Source organism: Dromiciops gliroides, chromosome 2, assembly GCF_019393635.1.
Source record: "Dromiciops gliroides isolate mDroGli1 chromosome 2, mDroGli1.pri, whole genome shotgun sequence".
NCBI lineage: Eukaryota > Metazoa > Chordata > Mammalia > Microbiotheria > Microbiotheriidae > Dromiciops > Dromiciops gliroides.
The window spans coordinates 134103107-134125192 of record NC_057862.1 but is presented as its reverse complement, the minus strand read 5'-3'; the positions used below and the strand labels follow the sequence as shown (position 1 = coordinate 134125192).

Below are 22086 nucleotides of genomic sequence, written 5' to 3'. Positions count from 1 at the left end.
CTGTAGATTTCATGTGCTGTGAAAAGTTGAGAGTGTCTGAAATCGATTTTGTTTTAATTGACATGTTAGCAGAAAAGGCCACAGAATTCTAGTGAATTGCTAGCAAGAAAAAAATGTTTTACATGTTACCAATTTTATTTTGTGTCCTACCTTTTATGGGTTCTTTCATGGTTATTGTGTTAGGAAAAGTGCATGTTATCAGAATTAATGTTTTATTATACAAAATTATATGCAGAAAAGTATTTTCAGCAGTCTCTAGTGCAAGATTACAGTTTTGGGTGGTCATGGGAATATAACTCTTTATTTCCCATAGGTTAAATGTAAAAACACTCATAGTTTTTACCATACCATTTTCTAGAAACAGTCCTCCCACAAAAGTTGAGAATTGATTGTATTTCAGATGCCAATTCATAAAACAGTTCTGCTTAAAATGGTTATTTATAATCACCTAGTTAAAATAGAGAGATCCTAAAAGATAAGTTTGTATCTATGTAAATGACTTCCTGTTTCTGAAGTAACTCTTCAGTAACTCCTAATAAAAATTACTGATAGTACCATTACTAAACCCAGATACAATGTAGGAACATGGGAAAAGTAATATGAATTTGAAGTCAAAAGACCTGGGTGTGAGTCCCAGTTTTGTCATTTACTTTCTGTGTAATCTTAGAGAAGTTGCTTAAATCTCTTGTTAACTTTCCTTCTCTCTAAAATGAGGAGTTTGGACTACATGATACCTAAGGTCTTTTATATCTCAAAATGATTTTTCTAATGTAGACAATTCAAAAAGTCACACAAGAGAATCAATAGCTTAGGACAAATAGTGGAAAATCTCTTTAAGGTAATGGTGACTCTGAAAAAGAGATCAGAACATGATCCTGCAGAGGTAGAAGAAAGGCTATCAGAACAAAATAAAAGGTAAGCAAAATTGAAAGAACAATTGAGATTGTTTTTAAAGGTAAAAACAATGACTAAATCAGAAAAAATGAAACTCTAATTCTGATTTACGAAAAAGCCTATTATTATATAATAGGACTAAATGAACATGAAATGAGTTTTGCATATCATCATTACTATTTTCTTTGAAATGATAACATTTACTTTTAGAATAAATAGATAAGATTTTTTGCAGTTGAGTTGCTGTGATTTTTATTCAAATTACTTTAGATATCTATTGAGAAATTCAAGTCTATAGAAGCAGAAAAGGTCAGAAATTCTGATTTGAAAAATCATTGTGGGATTTTAGAATACTGAATATGGTATAAAAAGGTGATTTTTCATATTTCTACAAAATGGAACATTTACCTGTAGTTAAATGACTCTGTACAAAAGTTTCTAAAATGTAGGAAACCTTTTAATTCACTTACATGATGTTAATATTAAAATGTCATTAGAGTTTTGTAATTTATGTCTTCTCCTAAAAAGCTTTACTTGTAGAACTGTCCAACAGGCCACGGATAATCCAAACCAGAAGACCATCTCCCTTGTACAACAGTCCTAAAAAGTAAACAGCAATTCCCTCATGAATGAACCTCCAAAAAAGCCCTGGTCTATAGAAAATATATACTCTGACTTTTAAATGTCGACGGGCCTTGGAAATCTATATGACATAAACTTTTGCTAAAAATCAATCTTGAGTTATGATTTGATTAGCAGAAAATTGCTATCACATTTGTTTCTACATTTGTCTACCTCATGTCCTTTTCATTCATAGGCTGGCCGATTTAAACCTTCTTTAAAAACTCCCTGAGAAAGTCTGTGACATTAAAATGTCCTTTGATGCTCTTTCACTAAGCAGTGAATATTAACAGTTATGGTGACCCTGTTCCCTAATGTGTCTCTGCTGGATCAATAGCAGTTAAGTGCCACTGTTTTACAATTAAAAAGGGAATCATTTTAAATTTAAAAGCTCATAGCTAATTTTCTTCTTGGCACTTAATGGCATAATTCATTTTTGAAAAACCACACTGGGAGAACGTATACTTTATTTTTTCTGTCGGCAACATCGCAAGAGCCAGTTATAGTGCTTTATTGTTGCATCATGGATGATTTATGGGCTGCCCCACTTGAGTTTTCTGAGTGGCGTGGGCAAGTCTGTCTGTCATCTACTACAAAATGGAGGACAGGAGGGAGGGAGAAGGAAGAAACAATAGCCTTTGCTGCAACACCCTCTTCCACCCCCCCACTCCCCTATTCACTGCTGAAATCATTCTGAGTACCTTGGCAGGGACTTTCACACTGAGTGCTGCTGCCCTGACACTCCATCCTTTTTATTCATACTCTCTGTGCTCTCAGTTCCCCATCAGGAACCCCAGCACTTGACAGACAGGTGGGTCGGGGCAGTGTGTACCTGTTTCTAATATCTAATTGGTTAACAGTGTGCTAGAAATGTCATTCCAAGCTACCTCATTGACACTGCCTAAAGCTTTAGAGTTGTTGCTGTAAAATACTGGATTTCGGAGTTCTCAATTACAGCACTAACAGTCAAATCAAGTTCCATATCCAGTCTATCCCTGGGGACAGAGATTCGATAGAGACCCACTTTTTGGTAAGTCTCATTTATGTCTGCTTACAGAATTTACATGATCTCTGGGGTGACTGACAGGGTCTGTCTGTCATTTATGCTTAGCGTTTTAAGCTGAAGAGCAGCCCATTAACCCCTTTGGTATTATGTAGGCCTTTCAAATTCACTGGCCCTTCTGCATGCAGACAAAATGGATCATTTCCCTCTTAGCACCATAGCCAGTGCTATTTCGTTCTAAGTCAGTTTAATTCCAAGATTTAAGAGCCACAATTAACAGTCATCACCAGGCACCAACTATTTTTCAGGACATCATTTTCAAAATTTCAGGCACTGGGAAGTTGGACCAGTCATGAGGCACTGACTGTTTTAGATTTCATGCAAAATGTAACATGTAAATGATTTTAGGCTTTGAAAGCCCAGTTTTCTTTAGGTCTAATGTCACAGACCATGATATATGCTGAGGAAAACATAGGCTGAATTTCTTTCCTTTTTTTTCTCTCTCTCTTAATTTTGAATCAGTTAATTGCTTCTCAAAATTCATTTTTTCCTGAGTCCTAATTTCCCAATAAATAATTCTGTATAAATACAGCACCTATAAATATTGTAATAGGAAGAAGGCAGAAAGATAGGGAGGGCTGAGGGCCAGGCTTCCCCTAGAATTTAATTAAATTCACCAAGGAAGTTTGTCTTTTCTTCTTCATCCTTAAGTGAAAACAAACAAATGAACCAAATAGGAGGAAGTGTTTATGGACATCAGTGTTGCTTGTAGTAACCTGACACAACCATTAACCCACAAATAAATCTCCCTGTTTACAAAAGCTGTTTGTTGTTGTTGTTGTTATTGGGTTTTTTAAAAAAAAATCTAAAAGCCTAAGTACTTTATGAATTAATATATATTTTTTTCCTTTAACCAGGCATTACAGTGCAGTGGCAGAAATTACTCCTGTTACTGAGCTGCACGAGTGAGATAAAGACATGTCACACGTAGAAATATTCATGCTAATGCAACTTGAATCCCAGAGGATGCCATCACCCAAATGGTCAGTTCTGTAATCCAAACCCCAAAGAGAATGTTGAGGCTGTAAGTGTCAGAGGATCAGGTTGTAACAAAATGTGCTGGTCTTACACGCCACTGTACAACACAATTAGCTGCTGACACCAGGTGTTGCCTTGTTTCTGCCACGTTACACTTCTCACATTTCATGTAATGGTGTTTGCAAAGTGTTCCCAGCTTTCAATTAGGCAGCCTAGCCTTTCCTCCCACCCCCTTCCATTCATCTGTGCAGTCACATCTGACTCAAGTGGAGTGGTACCAGGGAGTTGGCGGCTGACAAATTCAGCCTCTCTAAGGACATGATTCAAACTCAGGGCTGAGAGTGCTCTTCTAAACCAGTCATTAGATGGAATTTATTTCACATACTTTTGATGAAGCCAATAAGTAGTATAACTTTCCTTTTGTCTTTATGTTTTAAAGCATGTACCAGTGAGAGCTGCTTAAAATAGGCTCTGGCAATTTCCTTTCTGTGTGTATGCATTTGCCTATTGATTTGCCCACCTTCGATCTCAGGATTTTTAAGTGTCTGAGCATCAGCATCTCAGATTCTCTAACTCTTTGAAGTAAACCCAAGTTATGGCAAATGAGTGGTCATGCTTTGTAAAATCAAAGGCTCCAGGTCCTCCCCATCTCTGGAATAAAAAAAAGATGTATCATCCTTCTTACATAATTATCCTTTTTTGTATTTATGTGAAGTAGATGCCCTCTGGAATGGGGATAAATGCTTACTACCATTAGAGATACTGTATGCCTGCCTCAATTTCATTAGCTGCTAATTACTCATGGCTACCCAAAACACTTCCAGTCATCACAAATAAAGCAAACTGTGTAATTTAAATTTACAATGTGTCATATTATGCTAGGGTTAGGACATAGCCAAATGCATTTTGACATTACATTTGAAAATCTCTTTTCCTAATATCATTTCAAGATAAAAACTAGGAAGCAGATGCATGAAGACTCAGGGAATGAAGGGGCCTAGTCCTATGCCTATCTTGTCTTAGTTGACTTGTATCATTATGAGTCAATGATTTGTCTTTCTGAGAATTCCTAAGACATTAAAGAAAAGGTATGGAATTCTTGAGAATTTAGGGAGCTTATGCTTTTGTAATATTTTTATGAACTAATTGTAAAATATATATTTTGTTTATTATTAAAGTCCATTCCCAGTATTAATGAAACACAGAAAGAGAATTCTAGAAGATAGAATATCTGCGGGCCATGTTAGTTAATCATTTTGACTCTTATCAGGCTTTACTCAACCAATTCCAGGGAGATATTCTTCAATATTCAAGGAGGTCCAAAATGTCCCTTGGTAGCACAGTTCCACTGCTAAATAAGGAGGTGGATATGTTTGTGTATAGATGTGCATTACAGTCATGTTTAATTAGTTCTTCTTTACAAGCAACTCTGTAAAGCAGGTCAGAATTATTATTCATGCTTTGCCATTTAGGGTCACATACCAGAAGAATGGTTGAACTGAGTTTCTGTCATTTAGACCCAATAAAGGCCTCTTTATTATGCCTTTCACTTTTGCATTTTATCTTTCAAATCAGATCTGTCAACTAAATAAAAAGAGTTATTATAAGAAATACAGCACGGCAAGTGTGTGTGTTTTTAAATTCAATGTATGCATAGCATATACTTGGTGCTAGGGGAAATACAAAGTTTAGATAATATATTGTCCTTGTCCCTGTGGGGCCGTCAGTTAAGTAAGATGATAAAACTCAAACGTGGCTTGTTAAAATACACAAATTTACATGATGCTACATTAGAAAGGTTTTGCACAAAGTCATATGGGAAGCATGGGAAGGGAAGGTAGTTAACTGCCAAGCATAGGGAACCAGGAATATCTGCTTAGAGGATGGAATATTTGAATTAGACTTAAAAGGACAGGTAGAAATACAAGTGAAAAGATAAAGGGAGGGCATTATAAAATGGGAAGGGAGGAAGCATTTATTAAGCACTTACAGGATTTGCCAAGCACTGGATTAAGCACCATTAAAAAATCCCATAGACATGGAGCACAGCATGAAAAAAAGCAAAGTAAAATAAAGACAATATATTTACTAAAGACTAAAATGTTGTCACTTTGCCTAGATTAGTCCATAGAGGACATGAACTAAAGCTGAAAAGGCTTGTCCTAGATTGTGGAAGAATTTGAATGACAGGCAAAGGAATAGAAATTTTATTCCAAAGTTAATAGGGAGCCACTGAAGATTTTTTAGCAGTGGAATAATATTTTTATACCTATACCTAAATATTAATTTTATGACAGTAGGAAGTCTATATTGGAAAGAGAAGACTATAAGACCCATTAGTGAGTTACTGTAACATTGTCTAGTTAGTTAATAATGAAAGTCTGCCCTTGAGGTACTGATAGTGAGAAGGGGGCGAGGAAAGTGGCAGACATAGGGAAATCTTGAGTGGTATTGTGGATGTTAAATCTGCAGGATTTGGCTATTGATTGTCTATGAAAAATGAAAGAAAGAGAAAAGTCAACAATAACCTTAAAAACAGTTCATAGTAAGGGGCAGCTAGGTGGTGTAGTGGATAGAGCACTGGCCCTGGAGTTGGGAGTACCTGAGTTCGAATCGGGCCTCAGACACTTAACACTTACTAGCTGTGTGACCCTGGGCAAGTCACTTAACCCCAATTGCCTCACTAAAAAACAAAAAACAAACAAAAAACAGTTCTTGGTAAATTAGGTGAATGACAAATGAAAACTGGAAAGTCAGAAGGAGGACACTTAGGGAGAAGGATACTGACCTATGTTTGGGAAAGGTGGAGTTGAACCTATCTTAGGTACAGATGTCCTTTAGGCAGTTCAATAATTTTGGTTTGCTTTTTTATGGGAATTTTTTATCTCATAGGAGCCATTCACACTGTTAAGGAGTTGCTTATGAGAGTAGACAAATGGAAATTCTAGATCCTTACAAAGGAAGGAAATGAAATCAAGCTTTCCCTTATGAACAGGAAATAATCACTAACTCTCTCCATCTACAACCCTGTGAGATGTTTGGTTGGAGCTAAAATTCTTATTTTGGGATTAAGAATGAGAAGCTGCAAGTACCTAAGAAGGAAGGATTTGCGTTTTTAATGAAGATATACTTTTATATGATAAGGCATTATGCCTAGAGGGATTTGGATTATGATCAGTATGCTTTGAATTCTTTGGATTAGAAAGCTTCATGTGGCATTTTCCTAAGCTTACAAGGCATAGGTCTCATGCCTGCTCTTTGCAAAAGCTGCTGTACTTGCTATGTCTATATCTATTTTCTGAACTCCCAGCACACACTCACAACCAGAGCCGTGATGAAAGTCAATCAATGAATCAATTAACAAACATTTATTAAGTACACACTCTATGCCACACATATTTCTAGGTGCTAGAGATACAAAGAGTACAGCAATCCTCTCTCTAAAGAAACTTGCATTCTAGCTGATAAATGTGTAGGTGCATAGAGAATAAACATAAAGGGAATAAACACAAAAACTTGAAAGGCAGACAAACACAAGGTAGCCATGGAGAGAGGGGCTCTAGCATTTTAGAGATGGGATAAGGAGAAAGGGGTGCTTAAGGCTAAAGGGGGAGAAGAATTCTCTAAAGTGGAAGTAAGGAGGAAATACATTTCAAAAATTAGCGACTGTGAGTACAAAGGCAAGGAGGACAGCTATTGGAAAGGCAAGAAAATAGGATATAAAATGTCAGGGGAGATGAACAGAAACAATAAGGCCAGCGTGGTTGAGGAATGTGTAACAAGGCTGGAAAGATAGGTTGGAGTCAGCTTGTAAAGGAAAATCTAAACTACATGGAGGAGAGTCTATTTTATCCTAGAAGTAATGGAAAAGGAAAGAGGAATGTACATTTATGTAACCTACTACATGCTAGGCTGTGCACTAAGTGCTAAACAAATATTAAATATTTTCTCATTTGGTCCTCGCAACAAACCTATGACAAGTTCTGTTATATCCTAATTTTACCACTCAGGAAAGTGAGGAAAACAAAGTTAAAGTAACTTGTCTAGTGTGACAAAGGTAATAAGTATCTGAGGGTGGATTTGAACTCAGGTTTTTCTGACTCCAGTACCAGTCATCTGTATACTGTGCCACCAAGCTGCCTCACTGAGTACCACAGAAATACTTTTAGAATTAATTTTCACTTAAAATAATTTTAGTTGTTATGTAGAGGATGACCTACATCAGAAAAACTTGAGGGAAGGTGACAAATTAATAGGCAGTTGCTCTAATCTAAGTAAGCTGTGAAGGCATGTACAAAGGTAGTGGATTGTGAATAGAAATAAGGATTGGATGTAAAAAAAAATATTGTTGGAGTAAACAGGGCAAGATTCATTGATGGATTGGATATGTGGTGTGAAGAAGAGTGAGGGGTTGACTATGAGGGTGGTAACTATGATTGAAATAAGGATATTTGGAAGACAGATGGGATTTGGGGGGGTTATAATAAATTCCATTTTGAATGTGTTGAGCTTAAGCTGTCTCCACTAAAACCAATTTGAAATGTCTAGTTAGCAGCTGATGATGCAGGTTTGCAGCTCAGGAGAGAAAGTGGGTCAGAATATATAGATTTATGAGTTGTTTATGTAGAGATTATAATTGAATCCATAGGAAATGATGAGATCATCAAGAGGCAGTATAGAAGGAGAAGAGAGTCCAGGACAGCACGTTACAGAACAGTCACATGCAGAGGGTATCTTATGGATGATGAGATAGCAGAGGAGATTGAGGAGAAATAGAAAAGTGAAAGAAAATCAGGAGAACATCCTGTCATGAAAAACTAGAGAGGAGATATTACTCAAGAGGAAGGGTGGTCAGCAGTGTTTAATAAATCATCAAGAAGGATGAGATTTGAGATACAGGAATTAAAAGATTATTATTATTGTTGAGTTTCAGTTGAGTGATGACGAGGCTGGAAGCCAGACTAAAAACATCGAGAAGTAGGTAAGAGAAGCAGAAATGGAAGTAAAGATTATAGGTTACTTTTTCTATGATTTTGACTAAGAAATGGAGAAGAGATGTAGGAAGATGACTTGAGGGAATAATAAAATCTGCTGAATGGTATCTAAGGATGGTGGAGACATGGTCATATTTGAAGGAAGTTGGAAAGGAAGAATAGATATAAAGGGATTGAAGATTAGGGAAGGGCTGTTCAAGGAGGCAATCTACTAGTGAAGATGAGAGGAAATGGGATCAAGGACCCATGCAAGGGTTTTGTTTTCGAAAAGGTGAAAAATCATATAATTATCAGAGCCTAAAGGAAAGGAGAATAACATCATCTGTGTAGATGATATAAAGACAGGAGTGACAGCTAAAAGGTAGATATCAGAGTAAGGATCCAAAAGAATCTTGTCAGAACATTGAAATGAATAAGAAAATGTAATTCAATTGGGATAAAAGTCATATGCTTGGGTATAAAAAATCAGCTTCAGAAATACAAAATGGGAGAAACATGGAGAGACAGCAGTTGTTCTGAAAAATTACTTGAACATTTTAGTGTATATTAGGTTTAACATGAGTCAGCAGTATGATGTAGAAGCTATAAAATCTATGGTACGTGCCTTCTGGGAATTGAGAGGTGATAGCCTTATTGTATTCTATACTCATAACACCTCAGCTGGAGTATGGTGTTCAATTTGAGACACTACAGTTTAACAAAGACACTACTAATTTGGAGAATGTCTAGCATATAGTGACCAAATGGTTAGGTCCATAGTGTGTGATGGTAAGTTGAAGGAACTGGAAAGGTTTTGTCTGGAGAAAAGAAGACTCAGGTAAGATATAATAACTGACTTCAAGTATTTAAAGTGCTTTAGTGTGGAGGTAGGATCAGATTTGTTCTCTTTGTCTGCCACCCCACCCAATAGGGGAAATCACAATAATGTGTTGAAGTGGCAAAGAGCCAATTTATATTTGAAATAAGAAAACACACACTCACACACACACACACACACACACACAAATCAATGATACCTCCCCAACAATTAGAGCTGACCAAAAATGGAAAGGGTTACCCCAAGGAGTATCTTAAAAACTGTTGTTTCCTTGCTGTTAAATAATACAGAATGTTGTTAGTACCTTCAAAATTTGGCATTTGGCATTCTTGCTTCCCTAACTTCCCAGTCTCCCTCCACATCTCAAATGAGGGTATACTTTGTCCTGTTTTCTCTCTGAGGTACTTGTCCGAGGGTGGAAAAATCCCTTGTTATGATTGGCTCAGAACTATATCAGATACAATATAGATGACTTTGGTGTGGAACATGGAGCTCAAAATGGTGTATCCCTGCTTAATTCTGGAGATGTTTGTTCCTAAGTCAGGACTTGTTCCATGTTGATAGTAAATAAAAAGCCTGTGCTGGCATGTCATGGATTTTAAAAAAAGAATTCCTAGTGACTAAACATTATAGATAGCAGGAATTGACCTTGGAATAACACTGGGTTTCACCAGTTCTGAATCTGCCACCCTTGTTTTAGTATTTGGATCAGTCTGATACATTCTCTTCTTTTAATTTTTAATAATTATTCTCTCCTGGTTTCCCTTCTGTTTTATCATTAGTTTCTTTCACTGTCTCATCATCTATCACTATATTGTGAGTTTACTTTAAGTCTCTATAGTGAGTCCTCTTCTTTTCTTCCTCTATTCACTTCAATTCACTAAACATTTATCAGTAACCTACTATTTGCCAGGCACTATGTTAAGCAATGGGGATACATAAAAAGGCATAAGGCAGTCCCTGCCCGCAAGGACTTTACAATCTAATTGAGAAAGACAATATGCAAACTAACATATACAAAGCAAACTCTATATAGAATAAATATGAAATAATTAAAAGAGGTGAAGCACTAGAATTAAGAGGGGTTAGGAAAGTCTTCCTGTAGAAGGTGGGATTTTAGTTGGGTCTTAAAGAAAGCCAAGGAGGTCAGTAGTCAAAGGTGAGGAGGGAGAGCATTGTAGGCATTCAGGACAGTTAGAGAAAATGTCTAGAGCTGAGAGCTGGAATGTCTTAATTATGAAACAATGATCAGTGTCACTGGATTGAAGGCCCGTGTCACTGGATCTGAGTATGTGTTCATGAGTAAGGCATAAGACTTGAAAGGTAGGAGGGAGTTAGGTTATGAAGGACTTTCAATGACAAAAAGACCATATTGTATTTGTTCTTGGAGGCAAAAGGAAGCTACTAGAGGTGTGTGTGTGTGTGTGTGTGTGTGTGCACGTGCATGTGCATGTGCATGTGTGTGGAGGGCAACATGATCAGACTTGGGTTTAAGGAAAATCAATTTAGTGACTTAATGGAGAATGGAATGGGGAGAGTCTTGAGGCAGGCCGACCCACCAGAAGGCTATTGAGGTGATGAGGGCCTGCATTAGAGTTGTGGCAGTGTCAGAGGAGAGAAGTGAAGAACTGAGCACATTCAAGAGATTTTTTTTTGGTGAGGCAATTGGGGTTAAGTGACTTTCCTAGGGTCACACAGCTAGTAAGTGTTGAGTGTCTGAGGCCAGATTTGAACTCAGGTCCTCCTGAATCCAGGGCTGGTGCTCTATTCACTGAACCACCTAGCTTCCCTCACATTCAAGAGAATTTGCAACCTTTGTGCTGGCTTGCCTAGATACCTTCTGTGCTGTGCTGCACTTGCCTTTTGCCCAAATGAGACAGACCTTTCCTCAAGTCCTTCTAAATTATCTTAAACTGGATGATTTTTTCACTCTATCTTTTTTGTAGTTTCCATAGCTCCGGAATCTGTTTAGAGGTTTGATTTAATGTTTCTGAGAGAAATTAGAAAGTGCTCAGTCAATTTCCTGGCTTCTCTTTGCCATCTTGCCTCTACTCTCCCATGCTAATCTCTTGATGTGACCATTGCAATGTCTTCCTAATTGATCCATTTCTCTCAAAATTCTCCTGTCTAACCTCTATGTAACTGCCAGATCTGACCATGCCATAATCCTATATAATACAGTCCATTGGCTCCTTATTGCCTCGAGGATAAGATACAAACTTGTCCACAGAGTTTAGTTTCTAAGCCTTTCACAACTGAGCCCCAAACTATTTATCCATCCTCATAGCATTGCCTCTCCTTCACTCTGCCATCCAACCTGCTTGGTCTTCTCTCTGTTCCTTACCCATGTCAAACCACCTTCCATCTTCTTACTTTTTCATTTTCTGTCCCCAATGCCTGAAATGCATTCCGTTCTTTACCTTTACCTCAGAGAACCTCTCACTTTCTTTAATACTGCTTAAGTTCCACCTTCAAAAAAGCCTTTACCGATCCTCCCAACAGTTCAGTCCCCACCCTCCCTAACTTTGATTAAACTATTGAATATCTCTTTTGCATTTATTTTCTATATATTTACATATGCGTGTGTGTTGTCTTTCCTTTTATAGAATGTAAGCTCCTTGAGAGCATAAGCTGTGTAATTATTTTAAGCAAATGTACCTAGTACATAGTAGATTTTAATTAATGATTGTTAAGAAATTGATTGGTGAGTTCATTAACTGCATGACTTTTATCCAATCATTATACCTCTCGAGTCTTGTTGCTTAACTAAAATAACAACAGAAATACAAAAATAACATTTACAAAAGACTTCTTGGCTTACAAATACTTTATATACTTTATTCCATTTGATAATTATGTGACCTATGAAATGCAAATATTATTTCCCCACTGTATAAATGAGGCACATGATGCTCAAGGAGGCTATAGGGCAAGTAAAAGTCAGAGCCAGGAATTGGGTGTGAGTTTCCTCACCTTACATTTAGTGTGTTTACCACTATGTGTTACCTGAAAGTGACATCCAATGTCCCTTCCATCTCTAAAATTTTATGATTTCCTAAGGTTCTCTGAATATGTACATATATGGATGCACACACATATGTATATGTATACATGTATATAAATATACATATATGTACATATACATATACACATACGCACACTATCCAATAAATATTTCTTAAGCACCTACAATGTACCAGGGACTGTGTTAAGCACTGGGAATAAAGGAATAACAATACACATGCATATTTATCTGTCTGTCTGTCTGTCTGTCTGCCTGCCTGCCTGTCTGTCTATCTATCTTCTCAAACGAACAGCTTGATATTTGAGCTCAGTGTTCTGCAGTACAATTCCTTCCTGCTTTGTAATGCCTCCCCCCTAAACACCCTCCATTTTGATTGAAAAGGAGCCATATGTTCTCATTTAAATAGCCAGAGCCTAGGAACCCTATTTCTCAATCAGTCTCTCTTTCAGGAGGTGAAAAACCCTTCCAAACTTATCTTAAGTCTGATGTGCAGTCTTCATATTTTAAACTCATATACTATGTCTCAGCAAAGGAGTCTCATCAACTATCCACTTGGAAATTCATTGACATTCTGTAACACTACAGAGTCATTGGGAGAGTTCTGAATAGATAACACACAGGTTACACTGATTTCCAGCTCAACACTCCAGTACTGCATTTAATGCCTCATTTAGTGGGGCTCCTTGGGAAAATGTCCCTCTTGTACACCTCTCATTCTTGTCCCATTTCCTTTGCCTAGAGATGATTGACACTTGTTATAACCTGTTCAAGTTTCAGAATAGTATGCTTCATTTTCTGGTGGTATTGGGAAATTTGATACCACAGTGAGATTGCAAGTTTTTTTTACTGAAAATGCCCTCCTTTACTATATGAATTAGAGTAGATGCTCACCAAGGTCCTGCCCTATTTGTCTTCTGTCTTCAAGCCCCAGTTCTTGCCTATATTCATCTTTGTTATCCTTCCTTCCTCATGGATTTCTCTCACTGAAACACCCTAAGGAAATCAATACAATATTTTAACTTTCTTGTACCCCAATATCTCTGAAATAAGCACACAGATGTTGAATTTTCTGTTATGGCAAAGTTTTCACACAATTCTGGAGCTCCTTGATACCCCAGGTTTTTATATGTGATGGGCTATGTAATGATAATTATGCACATGACTCAAGCTTTCATCCATTTATCAAAAGACCAGAAACTATACATCTCTTTTCATTAGGACAGAAGAAAAAGCTAAATAACAATGGTAAATATTCCTATATACAATCTCTCATAGATTACAACTCTAATAATAGGAGAAGAATCACTTTCTGGAAAACTCATGCTCCTAAATTAGCTCCCTGGCTAGAATCCTGCCATACACAAACACACTCACACAAACATACTTGTCCATCTATTCATCCATATACATGTACATATATATGCCTCTATGCACACACCTATCTATCTATCTATCTATCTATCTATCTATCTATCTATCTATCTATCTATCTATCTATCTACCTACCTACCTATTTATTTTCTTCAGCAACCTCACTGATGCTTCTCTCTGCATTTCTAAGTGCTGTCCTTCCCTGCCTCCAAAGACACTATTTTGCCTCTCAATTGAGCTGCTTTGGCCTTCTATTAGAATTAGCTCCTTCTCCTTGAACTTTTTCTTTTTCAAATAGAGTATTTATATCTATTGTGATACCATTTGGCCACTATGTCTAGGGATAATAATATAATTTTAGCACAGGCTCTCCTTTGGCCAGCAGACAAAAAGGATCACTGGCATTTATCAAGACTGTTCTTAACTCTATTTCACTCCCAGATAGGAAGGTATCTAAGTCATGTCCCTGAGAGCTATAACCAGGACCATGGAAATCACTTTCAACAAGCCTCAATGAGAACATTAAGAATTGTTGATGGAGTGGAGCAAAGACAGTAACTTCCCTGGTAGCATTATATTTAACTTTGTTGGGGGAACCTATTCTTACCTATAAGCCCATAGCCTTTGCTTTCCACAACATAATACTCCATGTTCTCATCTTCTTTATAGTGGTGGGTGCTGAAATTTATGTGATCCTTTCTGTGGCTCCCTGATGCTCAAATTCTTTCTGGCTTCTTGTATTAGTTTTTCTTTCATATAGAGGCTCTGGTTTTGGTTATGATGTTCTTGGAGTTTTTGTTTTTAGGTTTCTTTCAGCAAGTGACTGATAGGTTCTTTCTAATGGCTTTTCTCCCTTTCCACATTGCTCTCTGGAAAGCTTGTGCCATTTTTGTGATTTTTGCCATCAGAATTCATTATGGTGAATTTTATAGATCTGTCTGGAGGAATTTGTGGAGAAGAGCTCACCACACTGCTTCCAACCACTCTACTATCTTGGCTTCAATTACTACTGGTGACTTTCTCCTTCTAGTTCTAACTCTCCACCCAGGTACCTTTTATAAAATTTAATACTTTTACTGATAAAAGCTATGGGGAAGCAGACAAGGGTTTAAAAGGAACAAAAAAGAGAAAAGTCTTAAGTCTCAAATGCTAATTTATGGTCTCAAGGAAATGAAAATAGAACTACATTTGATGGTTCTTAGATCATGTCCTTCACTGAACTCTTTTCTTTCCTAAGTGGAAGCTTTTAGAACTCTCAACTCTCTCTGTGGAACCTTCTTGTTAGTCTGATATCTAGGGGGTAAGGCACCTGGTTGAGGAAGTCACTTATATTTGTGACCCACTAATAGTCTTTATTTGGGGTTTTAAACCATCCTACAGAGACATTGCAGTTATCTTTTTCATTGCTACCAGAGGACTCCATAGATCTAGGCCTCTGGAAAGCCTACCTTTTCCTTTGGCAATTTGGATGATGTAATTTCCTTCTTTGACAAAAGGGAATTGGTTTGCAAAGGCTATTAATCTCATTTAAAAATAATTATAGTGATCTTTCCTCCTTCTTCCCCTCCTCTTTTCTCTCCTTCCTTTTTTCCCTTCCCCTCCCTTCCCTTTCTCCCCTCTCCTTTCCTCTTCCTTTAAAGATTCTTTTCTTTCTTCTCCTCTTGTCTTTTCTTCCTCCTTCCAAACATTCCAAACTGGAATTTACTGGACTATGAAAATCCAATTGTGGGAATTTCCTTTACCATGAAAGATTGAAAATGGCCCTACAACAGAGGTTAGCCCTAAATAATGAGAGATTAAGTATCTTGTCCAGGATCACTTAATCAATATATGTTAGAGGTAGAATTTAAACTCGTCTTCCTGAATCTTGGACCAACTAAGTCTCAATGCCTTCAATTTGTTCTTTACACCCTAGCAATGTTCTGATATATTTATCTCTCATCCCTTACTTCTTTTTTTTTAAACAAAGAAAATCATGAAGTGAAACCAACCCATGTAGTCACTGATAATAAACATATGCATAATTCCTTATCTGTAGTCTTTTTCTTCTATACATAGAACATGTAAGTGTCTCACTTATTCTTCTTAAGTCCACAGGTTATGTAAGTCCAAAAATGTCATGGTACTTGTTGAAAAACAAAAATATATACTATTCATGGAAATTTAAAATATGTATGTGTAGATGTATTTATAGTGGGATCTAGATTATAAATGACTAAAGCTCTTAATCCATTTGAGGCTGAATAATCTCACTTCTACTTTTGACTTCTTTGCACCTTGGGTTTCCCATATAGTAATTGAGGGAATTGATATAGATTTTATGGCTCTCTGCCTCTGAAATTCTATGAGTACATGAATCTGTGGCTCAACCCTGCATGACTCAGTTCCTATGGACATTTGCCATGGTAACAGTTGCAACTGGTTGTTAAAAGACTCTCACTTTAAATGAATTAATGGATATGATATTTATTGCTTTTTGAAGATTTGTCTTTGTAGCACATTAATGTATAAGCATAAATGGAACAACTATTTGCATGCTTCTCAGGAATAACAAAGGCACACTTAATCTGATATACACAAAAATACTTTTTTTTTGAACTTCATTAACACAATAGTCCAAGTCAATAGAGGAAATGGGCCTTGTTAACTGACTTCATGGTTACCAATCAGCATCTCATTTGCCTTAGACCTGGTATCAACCTGGTAACACTATTTATGCAATATAGAATAATCAGTGACATTAGCGTCGTACTGCATTGCACACATAGGAATGATTAATCTATTATTCATTCAACATAAAGACACATACTTTTCTTCTGCTCGGAGGGATTTCCAAATACAAAGGAGATATTCTAAAAAGAGCTCATTGAAAAGAAGAGGGAGATAGAGATGAACAGAGATTGACAGAACAAGGGTGAGTTATACCAGGTGGGCTTTTACACAGATAGGCACAGGGAGACAGATAGACAAAGCTTTCTATACTGCACTATAAAGGATCTATGGTCACAGAGGACTCCCTGGCAATCATTTATGGAGCCTTCATAGCTAAGATGCAGAAAGAGAAATGCAATTTTTCTGCTCCAAAAGCACAGGACCTTACTGCATGCCTGCTTAAGGAGCATCTCTATTAGCATAGTAGGATGATTATGTATTTATTAAGTGTACACAGGTGCAGGATGAGAGGTAAGTGGCATGAAGCAAAGCACCAATTTTTGTGTGCTGGGAAATTCCAGTCCTGAGGCATGAGGGATACAATTAAAAAGAGGCACAAAGCTAACAGCACTGAATCCAGAAGCTTTGTGGAATTGCTGAGTGCTCCACGATGTCTAGGTCTGGCCTTGTACTAATTAGCATAAGATGTCTGAGGCACAAAGAACAAAATTCAGGAAGAGATAAAGGGTGTGTGTGTGGGGGGGGAGGAAGTGGTTGAGAGGAGAAGCAAGACAAGGTACAATGAGGAGCATCTCCATTATGAAACACGACCGACATCCTATCAATGTGTATCGAAGCATTTTTTATTATAGGATATTAACAGAGATGTAGTAGTGGAGTAGAGGACAATGTTATACATTATACATTATACAATGTTATATATTTGCTAGTCACAATAGTTATAAGTGGTATCTTTTGTGGGGGAGGAGTAATTGCATTTCATTTAGGATAGGATGACAGGGATTGGTGGTGAGAGAGAGGTAGAGATAAAAATCTTCTTATATTTAAACAAAATGCTACTTATTTTAAGAGCAGAACACTGACAAGTCATTCAATTTCCTATACCTAAAAAAATGTTTTTATGTTTAACCTGTTTCTTTTCTTAGTACCTGCTTTTTTCCTTGTCTTTTATGAAGGACACCTTTTTGTATCAGCTGAACATGGTCCATACAATGCAAGATATATCAGAATCTAAAAATGTGTGTGTTGTTTCTACTAAGAATAATGAATAAATGCTCTCTAACTGAAGATGCTGATGCATTTCTGGGACTGGAGGGACTCTAAGGTACCTCCTAGTATATTTCTTTTTCCCCCAATACTGCATTTGTAAGATGAAGATGCCAGCTCTTTCAGTGCTACATCTATTAGCCTATGATGCCAATTATTTTAAAACCAGAAGGAAGAATTAAATACAAAAATCTCCACATATGGGTTATGATTGAAACAACACAATTTTGATCTACTCAAATAAGTTATTGATAATAAAATGCTTATTCTTTTTTCCCCTTCCCCTTCAATGAGTGGACGTCATCAAGCCTGGAAAAACTGCCTGCTAAGGTATTCACAGAACTGACTGATGGGCAAGAAAGACTTAGGCCTCTTCCAATTCTGATTTTCTGTGATTCTCTCATTCGCTATGTCATCAGCTTGTAGGATTTAGAAATGGACCATCAACTCGATCTAATCTAACCTCTCCATTTTAGAGTTAGGGAAAGAAGCCCAGAGAAAGGTTACGTGACTTGCCCTAAATCATACTCAGTGAGAGGAGTTGAGTCAGAGGAGTCAAGTCATGAATCTGCATGTTTGTATGTTGCTTTGCTAAAGATTTTTCTAGGGAAAGCAAAAATATAAACTGTTTTTCTTTTGTATACAAGGAGTATATGAAATCTTCTCTTAAAACTCATCCCTATGTATGTTTCTATCCTAAGGCAAAAGATAACAAATGCCAATTGTGTAAATAAGGAAACACAAGTGGGGTTGAACTCAGGTTTAGAAGATGAAAGGATGCAGTTTTTAAAACATTTTCACTTCTGTTGAATTTAACCACATGAAACAAAAACATTTTATATTCTTCATTAGAGACTTAAAGAATTTCCCCCCCCTCTCATTTATAATATTTTTCATCACTAAATAAGGACTTTGATTTTCCTTAGTGTAGGGATCCCTCATAGCCCATAAACCAATAAGCCCTAGGGAGCTAAAATGACTTATTGGGGTACCACAGCAACTGTGTCAAATTGGGGGGTCTGAATCCAGAACTTCCTCATCTTGTGTCCAAGCCCTGAAATGTTTCCACTTTGTCAGTCTGCAAGAATATTTAATTCATTTGATGTTTGGACGACATGGAGTTAAAACTGTTTTCTTAAGCCATTTATATAGAAACTTACATATTTAGACAAAGAAGGAAAAATGGAAATTTGCTGGCTTTGAAAACATGCAATTAAGTCAAATTTTGATCTCCTTTGCCAGAGGGGAATGAAGCATAATGTCATAAAAAGAATGCTGAAAGTAGGAGGCTTTGGTTATAATGCTAACTATGCCAGTAAGTGACCAATTGACCTTGGATAAGTCATTTAACTTGGCATCTGCAAAATTAAAGAATTGAACTAGGTTACTTTTCAGGTCATCAGCTTGAATATAGTCTTGGTGTCATTAGTCATATAGTGCTTTGCACATACAATAGTAGGCATTTGATAAATGCTTGTTGGAATGAATTGCATAATTCTGTCAGAAAGCTTAGAGTAATATATACTTTTCTCTTTCCGCCCCCACTTCCCAGGTCTCTGAGGAGAAGAAGGATGGATCTGGTCTTGTGTACCTTTCTAGAATCAGAGGCTATGTGTTCCTGTTCTTGCTCCCATGGTGAGAACACCCACAGCCCACTCCTTCTTTAATTGGCATGCATACAGAGATGTACCCAGATTTTTTTTCTTTCAAAAAAGGAAAAGACTAGCTTTGCATAATGGAAATGAGAACTGCATTACACCACATTTATTTTTAATTATTCAAGATTCTGAGAAATGCAAAGTATAAATGAGGGAAGAATAAGGCCTTTAATTGAATTCAACATCTATTTCAATAGAATTAAAAAAAACACACAAAAACAAGCAGCCCAATACAGAGTAGTGATTTTTGCATTCTGCTGGCATAACCCACCTCCATTTACATTAGACTTTTCAGTGAATGATATCCACAGAGTGCTGGCATCTTTAGCCTGTCAGAAAGGAAGAAATAATCTGCAGTGATGGCTACATGAATCACTAACCTCTCCTGAATCTAGGATATAGCAATAATAACAGCAAACACTGAGATATTAAAATAACACAATTATCAAAATTGACTGACTAATACTTTTTTAAAAGTACTTTAACCTGGCATTTCTGATTGCCCTTTCTATACTACATAGTTCTTGACTACTGCTTTCACTAATTCCATTTCCCTTTGCCTTTCATTGCAGAATCTGAAAACTCTGGCTGTGATGTTTGATGGTGAGAGCTTAATTCCTAGAAATTTCAATTCACCCAGTTCAGCTGCTCTACAGAAAAGGCACAGCTTGACTTTATTATCCTGAGGAAGATTAGAAAAAGGGAAGGTGAAATCCTAAGAATAATCAAATGGCATTTCCTTCTCTGAGGAAACACTGTAATGTCTGGGAAAGGGACTGGCCCAAATTCTCATTGGCCCGGAAGCTTTCCTTATGTTACACTTTTGTACAGGAAAGTGGGAATTCACACTTAGTTCTGAAGAGAAAAAAATGTCCCCACCTCCCTCTGAGGACTTCAGAAGAGATGCTATAGATGTTTTCCCCTGCCTTTATTTTATCATTTGTTCAGACAATTATTTGGCTTTTTACCCTTCAGTGGGCAGAAATATAGGCTTCTTACTCCGGAGAGGCTCACTATGAAGTGTACAAAGCTTCAAGGAAAATGGGGTGATTGTCATGGGTGAGGGAAAGCCTAGCAGAAAGGCAGGCTTCTTGCCATCGTTGGACCTACAGGATGTTGTATTACAAAGAAGTCTTCTCATAGCAGTTAGACAAAACCTCTATTTCATTGTCAGCCAAGAGTAACAATCAATAGACAGGTAATTACTACTAGTCCTATTTGACATAGTTAAAGGCTGCTGCAGCCCCATGCTCTTCCTGCTTTAGAGGACAGAGCATTTCTAAACTAGTCCTTTTAGCCTTCTTTACATATTTAATGCAACTCTTTAGACTGATCCATGCAAAGTAACCAATAGAAAGAGGCCCACTTGCACAAGCAATTCCCAGATTGTCAAGTGATCAGTGAAGATTGGACAGGTCCTGATGAAATAAATGTTGGCTGCTGACTCTTCCAATTTTGCAACACTTCTCTGTGTCACTGGAGCAGCCTTGTCCAAGATTGAGATATTTACAAACTGTCATCTTTCATAAATAGCTGCCTTGAGTGACACTTGCTCCCCCCTGCCCCCAACACTTCCCTCTGAAATGTACCTAGCTGGCTCTGAACCTGTAGAAATTCATTGCTTGTGATAGGTGATTAGCAAAGAGGTGATTTTCTGCTCTTTTTAACATTCTTCTCCCACACCCTTCTTCCTTCTTCCACACCTTACTTGAAGTCCCTTCCCTTCCTTGTTCTCCCCTCCCCATTCTCTGAAAGGCCTGAGTGACAGGTCCAAAGGGCAAAAGGCAGATCGGAGAAGCAAACCTGCCAAAGTACTAAATGATGACACTCCAAAAAAACGCTTCATTCATCTTGCCAAATTACACACTGGATTAGGAACTGGTGAGAAAAAAGAAAAGTCTTTCCCCTTATTTATTTAATATCTTCTTAGCACAAGAAGGGGAGCATTGCAGAAGGAATCTCAGAGCAGAGATCATGCTTAGAGGAATTGATGCTTTCTGTTGAAGTTTCCTTGGACTAAAATGACAAACATCAGTTTTACCAGCAAAGTTAGCTAGAATGCACTATTAGTGATTCTTTTACCTGCCCTTAACAATCTAGGGATGGATGTGAAATTTATTAAATTTCAAGCAAATTACATACCATGAAAATGAATGTGTAAGGATTTTGCATGTAAGCAAATATTAGGATTAATATAAATATCATTACTTCACAAATACTGAAAAAAATCCAACTCAATCCCTCCTCTGAAACACCATTTTATTAAAGGAAATTATCTCATCAGAGAGGAAATGAAAAAAAAATGAGCATTTACTTAATAATAATAATTCCTAAATAAGAGCCCTAAAATAATCTTTGTCAAATATACTGTTTCTTATGTCTACCATTGGGTAAATTACTTAAGGAATGAAAAATCAAATATAATACAGATTATCAGTGCCTGGGTTGAATCTTATTGTTTTAAGAATAACTTACATAATTTACTTTCCCAATTTCGCAGTGCTGTACATATTAACCATGACCCTGGGCAAACACATGACTATGGACACAATATGTACTATAACAATGATACAAAGAAAGGAAAACAAACAGCAAGCACCACAGGTACTATAGATGCAGCACATCTGCCATCTTTAATCATCACACTCCTAGACTCATTCCATTGACCTTAATCACATATTCTTTCATCACCATTGGTTTGATTCAAGAAAGGCCAGAGTTTGTCT

The 22086-nt window shown here is 37.0% G+C and overlaps 1 long non-coding RNA gene across 1 annotated transcript; it reads left to right on the top strand.

The window, feature by feature from the left end:
• Positions 1-3486: 3486 nt before the first annotated feature.
• LOC122740293 lies at positions 3487-19964 on the top strand. The gene is made up of 3 exons (XR_006354732.1): positions 3487-3561; positions 19255-19337; positions 19933-19964. It is a non-coding gene; the product is annotated as an uncharacterized LOC122740293 (long non-coding RNA).
• Positions 19965-22086: the final 2122 nt, after the last annotated feature.